Source organism: Corythoichthys intestinalis, chromosome 8 (genome assembly GCF_030265065.1).
Source record: "Corythoichthys intestinalis isolate RoL2023-P3 chromosome 8, ASM3026506v1, whole genome shotgun sequence".
In the NCBI taxonomy this organism is placed as follows: Eukaryota; Metazoa; Chordata; class Actinopteri; order Syngnathiformes; family Syngnathidae; genus Corythoichthys; species Corythoichthys intestinalis.
Genome location: NC_080402.1, coordinates 20,620,979 through 20,636,442, shown reverse-complemented (window position 1 = coordinate 20,636,442; position 15,464 = coordinate 20,620,979). Strand labels below are relative to the sequence as shown.

The following is a 15,464-nucleotide window of genomic DNA, read 5'->3' as shown; positions in this document are numbered from 1 at the left end:
GAATAAATTACAGTGATACCTCTACATACGAAGTTAATTTGTTCCAGGACCTAGTTTTTAAGTCGAAATGGTTGTTTGTCGAGCAGGATTTTTCCATAGGAATACATTATAATTCCATTAATTCGTTCCACAGCCCATAAACCGACACTAAATCCTTAAAAAATACTGCTAGTACTATTACAAATGGCAAATACACATAGCAAAACAAATACATTATAAATAAAAATCAGAATAATGTAATAATAATAAAAATAATAACAATAATTCCTGTAATAATGTAACAAATCGGGTTCTAATGTGGTAATGTTACCACTAGAGATGTATCGGGTCCGATCACATCATTTTCAAAGTATCGGAATCGGCAAAAAATATCGGCCATGCCTTTTTTTTAATATATTTACAGTATATTTTTAAATTAAATTGTTTTCTAATTGTATTTAACGTTACAGACATAATATGTTACACTCATCCAGAGTCTTTAGTTTAGGCTTAAGGTAGGGTTATCAAATTTATCCCGATAACGGCAGTAATTAATGCTTTTGAAAATGTATCACGTTAAAATATTTAACGCAATTAATACATGCGTTGCACGACCCACTCACGCAATATCGTGCTCAATCTGTAATGGCGCCGTTTTACCTATATAGAGAGATAAAAGGCAGCGTAAAATGAGTAGAGAGAATTTTGGCAGCCTTTGGAGCCTTTTTTTAATAGGCTAAAGCCTTACACTCCCTCTCCCTATGATTAGAAATATCATGGGAAGCTATGTGGGGAAGCAAGGTAACAATTGATCTTTTTCTTTACCCCTTGTGTTTTTTCCCAACACAGAGAAGATATATCAATTGGTAGCACTATGCAGTCATGGTTCCACTTCCCATCATGCATTTGGGTTGAATGGCTGCAGTATCGTTTACTGAAAGCTCAACAAATACACTAGATGGCAATATTTAGTCACAATATACAAAGTCACAAGTCTTTCTATCTGTAGATCCCTGTCACAGAAAGAATGTTAATAATGTAAATGCCATCTTGAGGATTTATTGTCACAAACAAACAAATACAGTACTTATGTACTGTATGTTGAATGTATATATTTGTCCGAGTTTTATTCATTTTTTTCTTAATGCATTGCCAAAATGTATATGATCGGGAAAAATTATCGGGAATGATTGGAATTAAATCGGGAGCAAAAAAAAAGCAATCGGATCGGGAAATATCGGGATCGGCAGATACTCAAACTAAAACGATCGGGATTGGATCGGGAGCAGAAAAACATGATCGGAACAACCCTAGTTACCACAATAAAAATTGTCAGCTTAGCTTATAAAGACTGGCGAACGGTGGTGGAGGAGGACCGTGGAAAGCCAGTTCACCGATGCGCACCACACGCTTATATTTCCTATAATTTGCAACTCCATTTAAAAGGTAAGTGTCACCTTTTTCTTTGTTTCACCACCTGTACCAACCTTTCTGAAACCTTTTCTGTTGATTTTTCACACAAAAAAATCCGCCGTGCATTCGTCTGCGGTGCTGTCATGTCGTCGCATTCCGAGCATGTCGTCGGATGTAGAAAGAAATGGCGAGTCGAATTTTACGTCGGATGTCGAAAAGATCGTGTGTCGAAGTGATCGTATGTCCAGGTACCACTGTATATTAAGTTAAAAATGTAAAGAAATACATTCATTTGTTGACAACAATATTGCAGTTACATATTGTTGCTGTATTTATTTAGAGAAATGTTGCATTGAAATATTAGTACCATCTATAGGAAAACAATAGTTTTGACAGATTGTCCAAAAAACGTGCAAATAACATTGTTTACTTTTGAATTTTGAAATACTGTAGCTTGTTTATCTCCAACAGATTTATCATAGAATATCAGAGAATGATTTTCTAATCGATGTATTTATAACTGGTGTAACACCATATCATGAGGTAATCATTATCGCGAACCTTGTTGCAAATAGTATTGTACCGTGAGGTAACCTGAGGTTCCCACCCCTATTTGAAAAAGCATCTGCTGAGCAGCTGCATTTAAGAATCGTGTGAATTGTGAAATTATTTTTTAGAGTTCAAGTACTACTTTACTCTGAACTTTTTTCCACTTAATTTAGTGACTTTTCCCGCTGACAAATTGATCAATTCATCTGATCCTAATACTGCTTTACTTAGAGGCAATGTAACATGACATACCAATATATTACTGCAATTAAAGCAGAAGGGTTGACATTGCCAGGAAGAGATCATGCGTCAATTTTAATCAAGATGGATGTCTAAATTGTACTGTCATTCATTGCATGTGTGTTTAATTGCATGATCGACTTCCACAGAAATAAGAACTACAAAGTGATGAAATATTTTGGAAAAAGATATGGATTGGACCTGGCATTTAATACCGTCAAAGTACTTTCTGAAGGTACCAGTGTCAAAACATGTAATCTTTCAAAAATGTGACACGTGAACGGAGTTAAAGAGAAAGCATTTGCAATTTGTTCACTCTCACAACAGGCCTTAGGGCTTTGGTAAATACATGGGCTACTGCTAACCAGATTTTGTATGTACACCATTGAGAAGATGTCCAAACAACAGCAATGTGTACTTTGGTCTTTTCTCAGCAGACATTGGCAGCATTGGTCTGAGTGTGATCTACCATGTGGTGCAAGTAGAGGAAAAACAGAGGAGGAACGTAAAATTCAGGGCAATTCTAGTTATGGAAGAAACTGTATGTGCCGATGGCCATATGGTGGTCTGCATGCGTGTGCATGTAATTAATACATACAAGGGGGAGGCGAATTAACAAGGTGTTGTTTGTTGTTGTTGTTTCTCAATGTAAGAAACAGGAACGTGGAAATAAAACAGTAGCCACATAATAAGATGAAACTAGAGAACTGTAACTATCACATTGATTTTTGACTGATATTATCGAACACAAAAACATTCAATAAGAATTTCTGCAGTATTGAAAAAAGAAGAGGAATCCTTACAAATCTCAACCTAAACAATGATACACTCACCCTAATTTGCTAATAAACCAAGCTAACCTTTTTTTCTTTTTAATTCCATGTATTTATTTGTAATACTTGCCCACATATTTAAACATCAGGCTATGTCTACAAATAGCATGGTATTTGGCAAAAAGAACAAATTCTATGGTTTGGCCTATCATCCACACGCACATTTAAACGAGGGTTATTAAAAACTCAGTCCAAAGTGAAGATGTGAGAGTTCTGCATTTGTACCGCCATCATGTGGATACTGATAACCGAAGATTTCACTGTGGAAAAGTCACCGACTGCGACCAACTTTGTCCCTATTTGGAGTAAATTGGTCTGGTGCTTTTTGCTTCTGTTTATTTACAAACTGCTGAAATGCCTCATATTGAAGAACACATGCAAAGTATGGGGGTATTATGGACATATATTTTCCGCGCATTGTTATGAATGTACTTAAAAATAAATTCATGTGGTTGGGTTGTGGAAGTTTTTTTTTTTTTTTTCCCCCCGACAAACGTAATTATATTTTTCCGGACGTGTTAGGGCAGGATCATCAGTTTAAAAATACAAAATTAAAAAAAACTGCTAGGTGTAGACATGGCCTCAGTTTAAGGTTACAGTGGGGCAAATAAGCATTTAGTCAACCACTAATTGTGCAAGTTCTCCCACTTGAAAATATTAGAGAGACCTGTAATTGTCAACATGGGTAAAACTCAAAAGTTTATCTCAATTAGGGCTGTCCCAAACGACTAATTTTCTCCCGATTAGTCAGCCGACTATTTTTACGATTAGTCGACTAATCTAATAATTTAAAAAAAAATGTTTTTGGTTTTTTTGTTTACTAATTTAGCAATGAAATTTTTGTTGACGCTTATCAATTCACAAAAAACATATGGGAACACTTCAATTATTGATTAAAGTACAAATAAACACATAAATAACAATAATAAATCACAAATAAACAATGAGTTCAAATGCTGATAGAATTAACTAGTGTAGCATCCCAATTGAAAAGATGGTCTCTTAAACTGATGGTTTACAACTTTTATTCCATCCTTGATGTAATCACACTGTAAGAGCGACGGTGCACAAAAATAAAACAACACAATTAGAAATTAACAAAAACTTTTCACCTTTTTCCGTTTAAACCTTATTTATATATCAATGAATTGCCATTACCTTAATTTATTACCCTATCATTGACAATCTCTCCCTTGAGTGCAATCACTGTATATACTGTATATATTTATGACCGTTTAACCTTATATAATTTCCTATACCATAAAATAAACCATAACATGAAATAAACCTTTCAGTTAGCATTAAGAACAATACTAATAGCACTTATAGGCCCATTGTCAATGAAACATTATTATTTAGTAAGGCGACAGCACCCTCTGGTGTACAAAAAATGAAAAAACAAAAAAATTTTTTTTTACAAACTGGGTGTCGGCGCTTGAGGTGTTTATTCACGGCCGACGTGCAACCAAGCTTGGCATTGAAGAGGCAGGACAGAAGAGTGTACCCTCCTTTGTTTCTTTGAAATAAGTCAATGTTTTGGCCAATCTGGTGCGCTTTTTTGGCTTTGTGCCGCTTTCCCCACTTGCATACAGAGCATCCGACATTCTGAACTTTCCACGCATATATATTTTTTAACCCTTCATTAACCGTCGACGGGATGTTGTGCTCGTCGACGGATTTACATCATCAATGACGTCGACTATGTCGACTAGTAGGGACAGCTCTAATCTCAATACTTTGTTTTGTAACCTTTGTTGGCAATAACGGAGGCCAAAGGTTTTCTGTAACTCTTCACAGCTTTTCACACACTGTTGCTGGTATTTTGGCCCATTCCTCCATGCAGATCTCCCCTAAAGCAGTGATGTTTTGGGGCTGTCGTTGGGCAACACGGACTTTCAACTCCCTCCACAGATTTTCTACGGGGTTGAGATCTGGAGACTGGCTAGGCCACTCCAAGACCTTGAAATGTTTCTTACGAAGCCACTCCTTTGTTGCCCTGGCTGTGTGTTTGGGATCACTGTCATGCCGAAAGACCCAGCCACGTCTTATCTTCAATGCCCCTGCTGATGGAAGGAGATTTTCACTCAAAACCTCTCAATACATGGCCCCATTCATTCTTTCCTTTACACAGATCAGTCGTCCTGGTCCCTTTGCAGAAAAACAGCCCCAAAGCATGATGTTTCCACCCGCATGCTCCACAGTGGATATGGTGTTCTTCGGATGCAATTCTGATAGTAGCCTTTGTTACTGTGGTCCCAGCTCTCTGTAGGTCATTCACTCGGTCCCCCCGTGTGGTTCTGGGATTTTTGCTCACCGTTCTTGTTATGATTTTGACGCCACAGGGTGAGCGCTTGCATGGAGCCCCAGATCGAGGGAGATTATCAGTGGTCTTGTATGTCTTCCATTTTGTAATAATTGCTCCCACAGTTTATGTCTTTACACCAAGCGTTTTACCTATTACAGATTCAGTCTTCCCAGCCTGGTGCAGGTCTACAATTTTGTCTCTGGTGTCCTTCGACAGCTCTTTGTTCTTGGCCATAGTGGAGTTTGGAGTGTGACTTAGTTGTGGACAGGTGTCCTTTGTACCGATAATGAGTTAAAACAGGTGCCATTAATACAGGTAAGGAGTGGAGCCCCGTTAGACCTCGTTAGAAGAAGTTAGACCTCTTTGACAGCCAGAGATCTTGCATGTTTTTAGGTGACGGAATACTTATTTTCCACTCTAATTTCGAAATAAATTATTTAAAAATCAAACAATGTGACTTTCTGTTTTTTGTTTTTTGTTTTTTTCCCCCCCACATTCTGTCTCTCACAGTTGAGGTTTACCCATGTTGACAATTACAGGCCTCTCTAATCTTTTCAAGTAGGAGAACTTGCACAATAGGTAGTTACTTAGATACTTACTGCCCCACTGTACATTCAATGGTATAAATCTCAGTGTTCTTGATAAATGTAAATAGAGTGACTGTTCAAATATATTTAATTAATTTCCAATTAGATCCGGTAAAATATACTGTGTTGTTTGTGTTCACTGTATTGGAGCTGACAACTAGGAAAATAAATTCTGCCTAAAGTTTTATCGTCAGTAGAAATGCTATATTGATACAAATTTCTGTCCAAAGGACAACTCAAAAGTTATATATTTCCCATAAATATATTTCCCATCAAGAGAGCATTTTCCATGCCATATTTTATCAAAACCTCCATTCACTACAGTCTTGACTTTGCTTCAATTTTGAGTGGGTATGAAAGCACAGAGGGAGTTTTCAGGTTGTATGATGAAATTGGACTGGATGGTGACTTGAGTTTCACAGTGTGTGCTGGAATGAAGCTATCATTGTAAAAAGAATCGGTTTTCCACGATCATGAGTTCCTGTTCTGCACTGCTCCCTTCGGAGGTGCTTATATAAAAATCCCAATTTTCTTGACCTTGCCCTTAGCTTGTGAAGAGAGGCGCAAAGGTTGATAAGAAAACCCTCACTCTGCCTTGTAATCTTTATTCTAAAAAAGTTTGAATCTAGTTTCTTTTGTGAAAGAGATTAATTAATCAATTAATACTAATTTTAGTTGTTTATATTTGGGCAATTAAAAATGACAAATAAAAAAAGCCAAGACGTAAAGCTTGTAATTGAATGAGGTTTAGATAAAAGATGCATTGTTTTATCCATCTGAAATGAGATGCACTTTGAACAGCATTTTTTAAATAACTCTTGATAGGGCTGTGTGTGTAAGAATTGTCATTACAAATGTATATTTAGAGATGATAGCAGGTTCTTAATGTTTGTGAGTATGCAATGTGTGGGTCTAAAAGTTCTTGTTAATCCCATAGTGCATCCACCCCCAGTGCTCCCAATGCACTTGTCAACCTAAATGGAACAGGTAAAGCACTAAAGCCTTGTGGGGCAGGCCTCACACCTCGCTGGAACCTGATTTTAAATTGGCTTCTTCAGCTGCTGTTCCACACCAGTAATTACATTCCCCAGCCAACAACAGGAGGAATGAATGTAGATAAATAAACAGAATGTCGGAGGGGCAGAGTCGTAGTTATTTGCGACAAAGTTTTTCTACTTAAGATGTACGGAAATGGTGTGTATGTGTATAGACATGGTTTAGCAGACTCAGCTGGCATGAAGTAGATGTGGTCTGCATAACCCAAGTCAAAATCACATGATAGTTTATGCTTTAAAGTGCATGTGACACAAAAAAGCATGTTTATTTCATAATACACGCGGTATTTTATGCTCCTGAATGATATGGACCGCTTGGATGTGTGTGGAAGCGATCACTATATTTATTTAGTTTTTTGAATCCCGCCGCCACGCGCCATGAAAATGAGTGACTTCCGGCTTCGGTCTTGCATTGAGGAGGGCGCTGTGACGTGTACGGGTGAAGGCGTCCTCTTCACTAAACAGCCGTACTGTTGTGTATGAGGACTAAGGATTCAGCTGATTTTGCGGATTAATACGTTTATTTTTCGCATCACGCCAGCCAAACGGCTGCAGAGAAATATTGTTTTATGAGACAGAGGTGTGTGCGCCTTTTTGGAGTTTCAAAAGGTTCCCATTCTCCGTGGATATTGGCCAAAACAAGCCCGAATAATGTGGGACCATTGGACTTACGAGGAAGTGAGTAAACATCTTGTTTTGTATTATGTCAAATACGAATACAGCGATTACAAAGTAAACACTACAAACTTTCTTTAAATAAAGGACTACTTAGGTACGTTTGATCATTGATAAGCATGTAAAAAGCTCTCCACATGCACATTAGCTGCACGTTAGCTGCACAACAACTGCAGCCACCCTCCTCTGCGGAATGAACTGTAAATTGCTCTCCGCCGGACGGTTTGCCGATCCACGAAGACAATCGACAACCCAGTCGTCATGTCAAATAATCCGGGCTAGTTATGTGTGATTTTCCGCTTCGAAGACTTTGGTCACTCGGTTCGGGTTAGCATGTCGGCTAGCTGTCACGCCTCTTGGTTTGTTTACATTCTCCGAAGCCGGGGAAGGGCCGATTTAGGTGTCATGAAATATCATTCGGGAGGTGCGACAGTAAAGGTGAAGTTGACAGTTTTGACCATTATGGAGTAATTTTGCCATGTCGTCCTGAATAAGTGCATTTTTATCATTTCATATCCCATTTAGCACAAGACTGTTATTTGTCATGACCATGCCATTTATTTAGCAATTTGGGAAAATACTTGGATAAAAAGAATATCGTGTAAAACTTTTGAAGTAAAGAGACAGAAACAATGACATTTTGCAGCTCTCTTCGTCGCATTTTCCTCGTTGTGAATAGTTGCCCCTCGACGGGCTGACTGGTCCTTCTCAAGCCATTTATTTAGCTATTGGGGAAAAATACTTGGATAAAAAGAATATCCTGTAAAAATATTGGAGTAGAGAGACTGAAACAATGACATTTTGCGGCTCTCTTCGTCGCGTTTTCCTTGTTCTGAATAATTCCCCCTCAATGGGCTGAATAGTAAAACCGATGAGCCCAGTCTCCCGCTGACGTCATCCACCTGTTGGGGACGCTAGAGCCCTATAGTGGTAGGCGTGGCTAACCGGCAGATTAAGAGACTAATTTCTCGTCATCTGCGCTTTGCTAAATTGTTGTATATAGTCAAATCGTCTCAAAATATGATTCTAATTCACATAATAATGCTATTTAAGACTTTTTTTTCTCCTGTCGTATGCTCTTTAAATATCGGTAGGTATACCAGCAGGTTAATGTTCCATGTCCAACATGTGTGTATTAATTGTGAGTGAACCATCTTGCAACGCTAAAGTTCCAGTGATGATGTGATTTCTCAATTTCAACACCAGTCATTCACAATTGCACTTTAACTAACTGGCGTACAATCCAGAGTTTAGGCTCTCTTTTCCCAAAGTTAGCTGGGTTAGGCTACAGCTCCACCTGCTAACTAAAAAGGAAAAGTGCAATAGGAAAATGCAGAGGCAGATAACTATGATGCCAACACAGCATCAATGTCTAAAGATTCAAATGTGTCTATAACATCTGATGGGTTAGACTGCATCATTATGTAAATACTCCGGTCATAAACAGAGAGGAGGAAGGCAGTTCCAGAAAATTGAATCTATTTGTGAACATTTACTATACCCATGCTATACCAAGAAATGTAAATAAAGTATACAGTTTTATCTATTTCATTCCAACTATATGCACTTAAAATACTGGTTTAATCTAATGCCTGAAAACAAAAACAGGAAACCAGATAATAATGTTTTAATCTGTCTTGTGTTCCAATGTCATCAGATAATACCCTTCATATTCAAGGGTGATGCATGGACTAAAGCAGTCAAGCTTCAAGGCAGTAAGTGAGAAAGGTTGAGAAAGCCCAAAGAGATAATTGTGAAGTGGATTGCTGAAGGTTCAGATAGCCGAGAAATGATATGCCATTTTAAACCTCTCTAACACAATTGGGCCCATACCAATTCCTCATTGAGCTCGCTTGCATTTAAAATGCAAAACATTGCAATGCAAAACACATTGGGTTGCAGTGAGGATTTTATTCACAAGATTTAAAAAAGGAACCTAATTATCCTCTTAGCTTCCCAGATGACTTGGGACAGAAGTAGAAACCGAGATATCGATTGCCATAACAATTGGGCATGGTTAATGACAAATCAATTCATCTTCCGCGCCGCTCATCCTCAAAGGGTGGCGAGGGTGCTAGAGCCTATCCAAGCTAACTATGGGCAGTAGGCAGAGTACACCCTGAATTGGTTGCCAGCCAATCGCATGACACATACAAACAACGTTCCACGCGTACACTCACTCAATTTGGATTCATGCAAACACTCATACCTAGGGACAATTCAGAGTGTTCAATCAGCCTACCATGTTCATTTTTGGAATGTGGAACAAAACCGGAGCACCTGGAGAAACTCCACAGAGCTCAGGACTGAACCCTTGGTCTCAGAACTGTGAGCTGGAAGTGCTAACTATTCAACCACTGCTCCACCCTTTATAATACAACAGTGCAAATTTAATATGGGTGATGCGCTGTACAATAATGGGAAAACAATAGATTGAATATTATTAGTATTATTAACTGCTTACGCTAGCTTTCTGTTATTATCGCTGATAGGAAATGATTAGTTTTGAACACTGTCTTAAAGGATGCATAAGCAAAGCTCAGACTTCCCACTTCACAGGTGGTGAGCAATGGAAAGGGTAACCCATGATGCTGTTTCGGGCTGTGCCCCATGGGTGCAGGCCCAGCCACCAGGCATTCGCCAACGAGCGCCTTGTCCAGGCCTGACTCAAGAGAGGGGCCCCGGTCATAGGGGGGGTTTGACTTTTGGGACAGGGGGGGCACAACATGTTGATGACCCCGAAATGCAGCGTCAGCAATAAAATTAACTTACAAAAATATTTATAATAATAAGTTGTTTTTTGTTTCCCATCATTCTTGAGGGGAATTTTAAATCAGGCTGCTCAGGCAATACTTTTCGCCAAGCTCGTCATCCATTGAATATGGTACGCCCGACAGTGTCATGTGCCAATGTAGTTACCCCAGTCAACAATTGTATCCCCCGGGCGGAGCCATATAGAGGTAGATTTGTTTCATTATTATTCAATCAAAAAAAATGTTGCTTCAATAAAAAAAAGTTGCTCTAAGCAAAATATATATTTTCAGCAAAAAAAAAAAAAAAAGTTGCTTCAATTAAAAAAAAATGTGTTTGAATGCAAAAATAAATTTGAAACTCAAAAATCTAAAGAAAAAAAATGCATGTGAAAGCTATTTTTTTTGACTGATTTTGTTTTTGTTTTGATTAAAGTCAGGTTTTTGGTTATTTTTTTTTAATTGAAGCAACTTTTATAATTGAAGTAATGTTAATTTGTGTTTGGGCCACATTTTGGCTAGGATGTTTTTATCTTTATTATTCAATCAAAAAATAAGTTATTTAAAATATATATATTTTATATGTTCAAAAAGAAAAATTACTTCAATCAACAAAAAACAAAAATTCTATCATGGAAAAAGTTTTTGAATGTGAAAAAAATATTTGAGATTGAAAAATGTGCATTTGAACACTTAATTTTTCATCAAAAAGATTTTCTTTGATTGAAGCAATCCTTTTTGTGTTTGGGCCATATTATGGGTAGGACATTTTGTGTCTAAATAATTTAATCCCAAAAAAAGTTGTTTCAATCAAAAAAAAATATATATATATTTTCAATCAAAGAAAAAAATCATTTGAAAAATAAAATTGCCCTGCCGTAATTTTTTTTTTCTTTAATTGTATGCAAAGCAAATGACCACCGAAGTTGCTAGTCACATGATATGTTCGAAAAATGATTTTGAATAATTTTGTTAATTTCATTCATTTTTGTTGCAGTTTTATTGCTTTACAACTTTTATATATACATATAGGAAAGTCAATTACATGCAAAGAAACTTTTCGGCCACCAGGGGGGCCCTGGCCCCCCCCTTAAAATCTGCTTATGGCCCCAGTGACTTACGTCTGAGTGAGGGCAACGCATTTTCAAAATAGTTTTTCATCATGAGAGTCTTTTTTAGCAGTACTTGATCTGGTCTCTCACCTAAGACCTGTTTGCCATGGGTGACCCTGCTAGTAGCACAAAGCCCTAGACAATATAGACCTTGCAATCATTGGGACACAAACCCTTCAACCACAATAAGCTGACTACTCGGAGTGATACAGTATACTGTACATCTAAGGGGGGAAAAAAACTGCTGTAATAATTCCAGACCCAGTGTCTTTGTGTTTCTTTCTCAGGTAGATTGTCTCTTTAGTAATTATTGATGTTCTTGCTAAAGTGCAGTTTCTTTTGATCACCTCCTACGCTGCTTTGTTTCACAGTGCAGACATTAAATCTTGAAACACTTTCCCTGCTATTCATTCATTAAGAAAGCACACCTACCTCAATGTCACCCAGGGAGGTCTTGGACAACACAATGGGCTCTTAGCGAACGAAAAGAAAAATGGCCAGATTCATTTTTGAGAGAGAAACTAAATGTGTTAAATCACATCACCAATCCCAGACCAAGCACATTCTGCTGTCTCTGCCCACTCATTTCTGAATCCACTTTACTTTTGCAGTAATTGATTCTGCCTGACGTCTGAAATGCCTGTTTCTAGTGGGAGGGCAAAAGCAGCCGGGTACACATCATTGGCTCGGGTGATCTTGGCACAGTTGGTAGCTCAAGTGGTCCTGGGACCAAAGGTTCAGCGGTTCGATTCCTGACTAAGACTGTCCACTGTCGAAGGGCCCTTGGGCAAGGTCTGAATCCTAATTTTTCCACAGTGGGTTGGCAGCACCATTGGTGTGTCAATGTGCGTGAATGGGTGAATGTGAGCTAATGTAAAGTGTTTTGGCCACGGTAAAAAAAAAAATGTGTCAATAAATGTGCTTTATATGCAAGTATACTCCATTTTTCAGACATTTTACATGAACAAAACAGACTAATTAACTGAGGAATGATGATTAATTGCTCATGAATGGCAAAAAAGCCTATTCAAAGACTAGCAACCAAATGGCATTAACGGAATTCCCGTAATTTCCGGACTATAAGCCACTACTTTTTTCCATCATTTTGAATCCTGCGGTTTATAGTCCTGTGCGGCACTATATTTGACAGTGGCATCATGAGACTTCTTATTTACTTATTCACTTATTTCTCTCTACACTGTCATGGGCATTAATGAATGTTTATGGCAGATGTCATTAATTGTCATCTGGCAAATCACTAACTGCATTTATGTCCAGCTCAGATTTTTTACATCCAGTCAAAAGTGAGATAATTTGCCGGATGACACCAAAAACCATCTGTTATAAGCATTCATTAATGCTCATGGCAGTGCCATGTCGTAATTATGATGGTCTTATGACAGTCTGATGGTGCCACTGTCAAATGTGTTCCAAAAATACCATAACTAGCAATTAATGAAACAACTGGAGCATTATTTGAACAAATAATTAGCACAGAACATGAATTTTGATTGTTATTTACATCTGTAGCACTGCAATGCATGTGAGGAGGCATGTTGGACAACAGTGTTGACAGCAGGTGGCAGCAGAGGTTGACTGTCTCCCCAAAGGGAGCAGTGATGGCTAGATGAAGCTTCTTGAAACAATGAAACTTTGCAGTCAATTGGTTCAAAGCTTCATGGTGGTTTAATTGGTCTTATGGCAGTCTGGTGATGCCGCAGTCAAATAAAGTGTTCCCGGTTAGTATCTTTTGGTGTAAATATCCCATAAAAAATTGGGGACAGCTGCGACTTATGGACCTTTGCGGTTTATCTATGAACAAATGCCATTTTCGTGTCAAATTTGATGGGTGGCGTCTTTTAATCAAGGTGTGCCCTAATACCGTATTGGCCCGAATATAAGACGGTGTTTTTTGCATTGAAATAAGACTCAAAAAGTGGGAGTCATCTTATATTCGGGGTCTAGACATTATACCCATTCACGATGCTAGATGGTGCCAGATATCACTGAAGCGAATGCTGAACTTGAGGAGTAATGTTCTGTCATGACAGATCTCAGCTCTCATGTTTAACCAGTTTGCATTATTTTATTGCAATGTTTTTCCTTATTCATTTTAGTTTCAAGACTACAGTTACAGTTAGACCTCACTTTGATGGTTAATGCAGTTATTGCAATTTTGTTGTTTTATCACAACAGATTGGTTTATTTACATTTTAAAAACCAGAAGCCATTCATTTACGAATGTGACTGCACTTTAGTTTACATATTTAAATGTTCAGATATTAAGATTTGAATGAGGCAAAATAACACACTTTTTTCCCTCAAATATATTGTTATAATCATTTGTTTCAGATGTACGGTAATTATTTTCTGTATAAAAATTAATTTGGTGTTCAAAAAGTTCACTTTTTTCAAACTTGAGTCTTGAAAAAGAGGGGGTCGTCTTATAATCAGGGCCGTCTTATATTCGGGCCAATACGGTAGTCCAAAAATTACAGTACATTTGCCAGACACATTGGTTATAATGAATATTTAATCAGTAAGTAGTGTTCTTCTGATGAACCCCACTCGAATAAGAGGGAAAAACAGGTTCTAAGACTAGAACACTTCAGTTATGATCAATACGATGACCAGATATAGTGCTGTGCGACTTGACAATACAGATAATCAATATACATTTTACATGTCTTTCGCCATTATCGCCATAACCAATATTTAACTGTATCAGGTGAATTCAGGTAAAATTGAATGTATCCTTTAATACTTTATTTATTTTTGAGGTGGCTTTGGTTGAGCCATAATAGGATTATTTTAATTTATTATCCTTTTCTGACTACACTCTTTTTACTGATTAATTGTGGCAGACAGTTCATTATTACCAGTATGTGGACACAGGATGGGTTTTGTTATGTTTGTTTATTGCACAAAGAAATGAAAGCAACTGTGTCTGCTGTCAAGCGTTGGATTTGTACAAGCTGAGTAACCACTGTTGTATCGCCATACTTCACTCCGGACAGAGCCACTCAAAAGACAAGGACCCCTAAAGAATCACTACCTCAGACCATTTGACAACTGGTGCTAACCTAACCCTATAATTTTACACAACAGCCCCAAATCGAAGTAGTTTGAGTCCCCAATTCTCCTATGATAGGATTAACATAGTTAGATTGTATGTAGCAATGGGTGAGGACAAAAATTGGATGGGATTCCCTCAACACTAACATTAAAATGAAATAAATGTTAGGTTCAAAACACAATTCTACATTTTAAATATCCTATCCTTCTAACACGTTGATCAAAAAATTGTTTTTGTTAGAAAGATGTGTCAATTTAGTAATCATAGAAAAAGGCGCAGGAGGGACCCATCTCGTGTCAAATAATAGACTGCCGTTATTTCGCGTGCGTCATGTTGAGCCGCATCTGGGACTCGTCTACACGCGGCCACACTGCGACTGGTGTGCATTGGCTGATTGACTTTAACGGCCGCATTTCACTGCATTCTCGCGGCGGCCACGTTGTCGCACCATTGACGTTTCTGGGTTATACTGTCCTACCGTGTTGGTCCTCATTATAGTAGAGAAGACGGAGTAAATATAATCTACACAAAGAAACTGTAACCCGATCGACTCACAGCCTCGAAAAGTAAGGGTTACATTACGTCAGAAACTCGTTCGGTACGCCTCCGTTCCGAACCGAGCACCACGTACCGAAACGGTTCAATACAAATACATGTACCGTTACACCCTTAGTCACAGATAATACAATGAACATATAACGGAAAGTAACACAACTGCCAGATTTTACTTTTAGTTTCAAGATTGGATTTTTAAATTAGCAGTATGAAAACATTTACTAAAAATTAATGCAACTGAAAAGGGCACTACAATCTGTGGAAAACACCAAGAATCTTGAAAATACAATAATTTGTTTTAAATTGGCAGAAAGTAACACAATGTCCAGATTTTC

The 15,464-nt window shown here is 37.9% G+C and overlaps 1 protein-coding gene across 2 annotated transcripts in view; it reads right to left on the bottom strand.

The window, feature by feature from the left end:
• The window catches only part of ctnna2 (catenin (cadherin-associated protein), alpha 2), a 464,321-nt gene that overhangs the window by 286,639 nt on the left and 162,218 nt on the right, over positions 1 to 15,464 (bottom strand). The window lies entirely within an intron of this gene.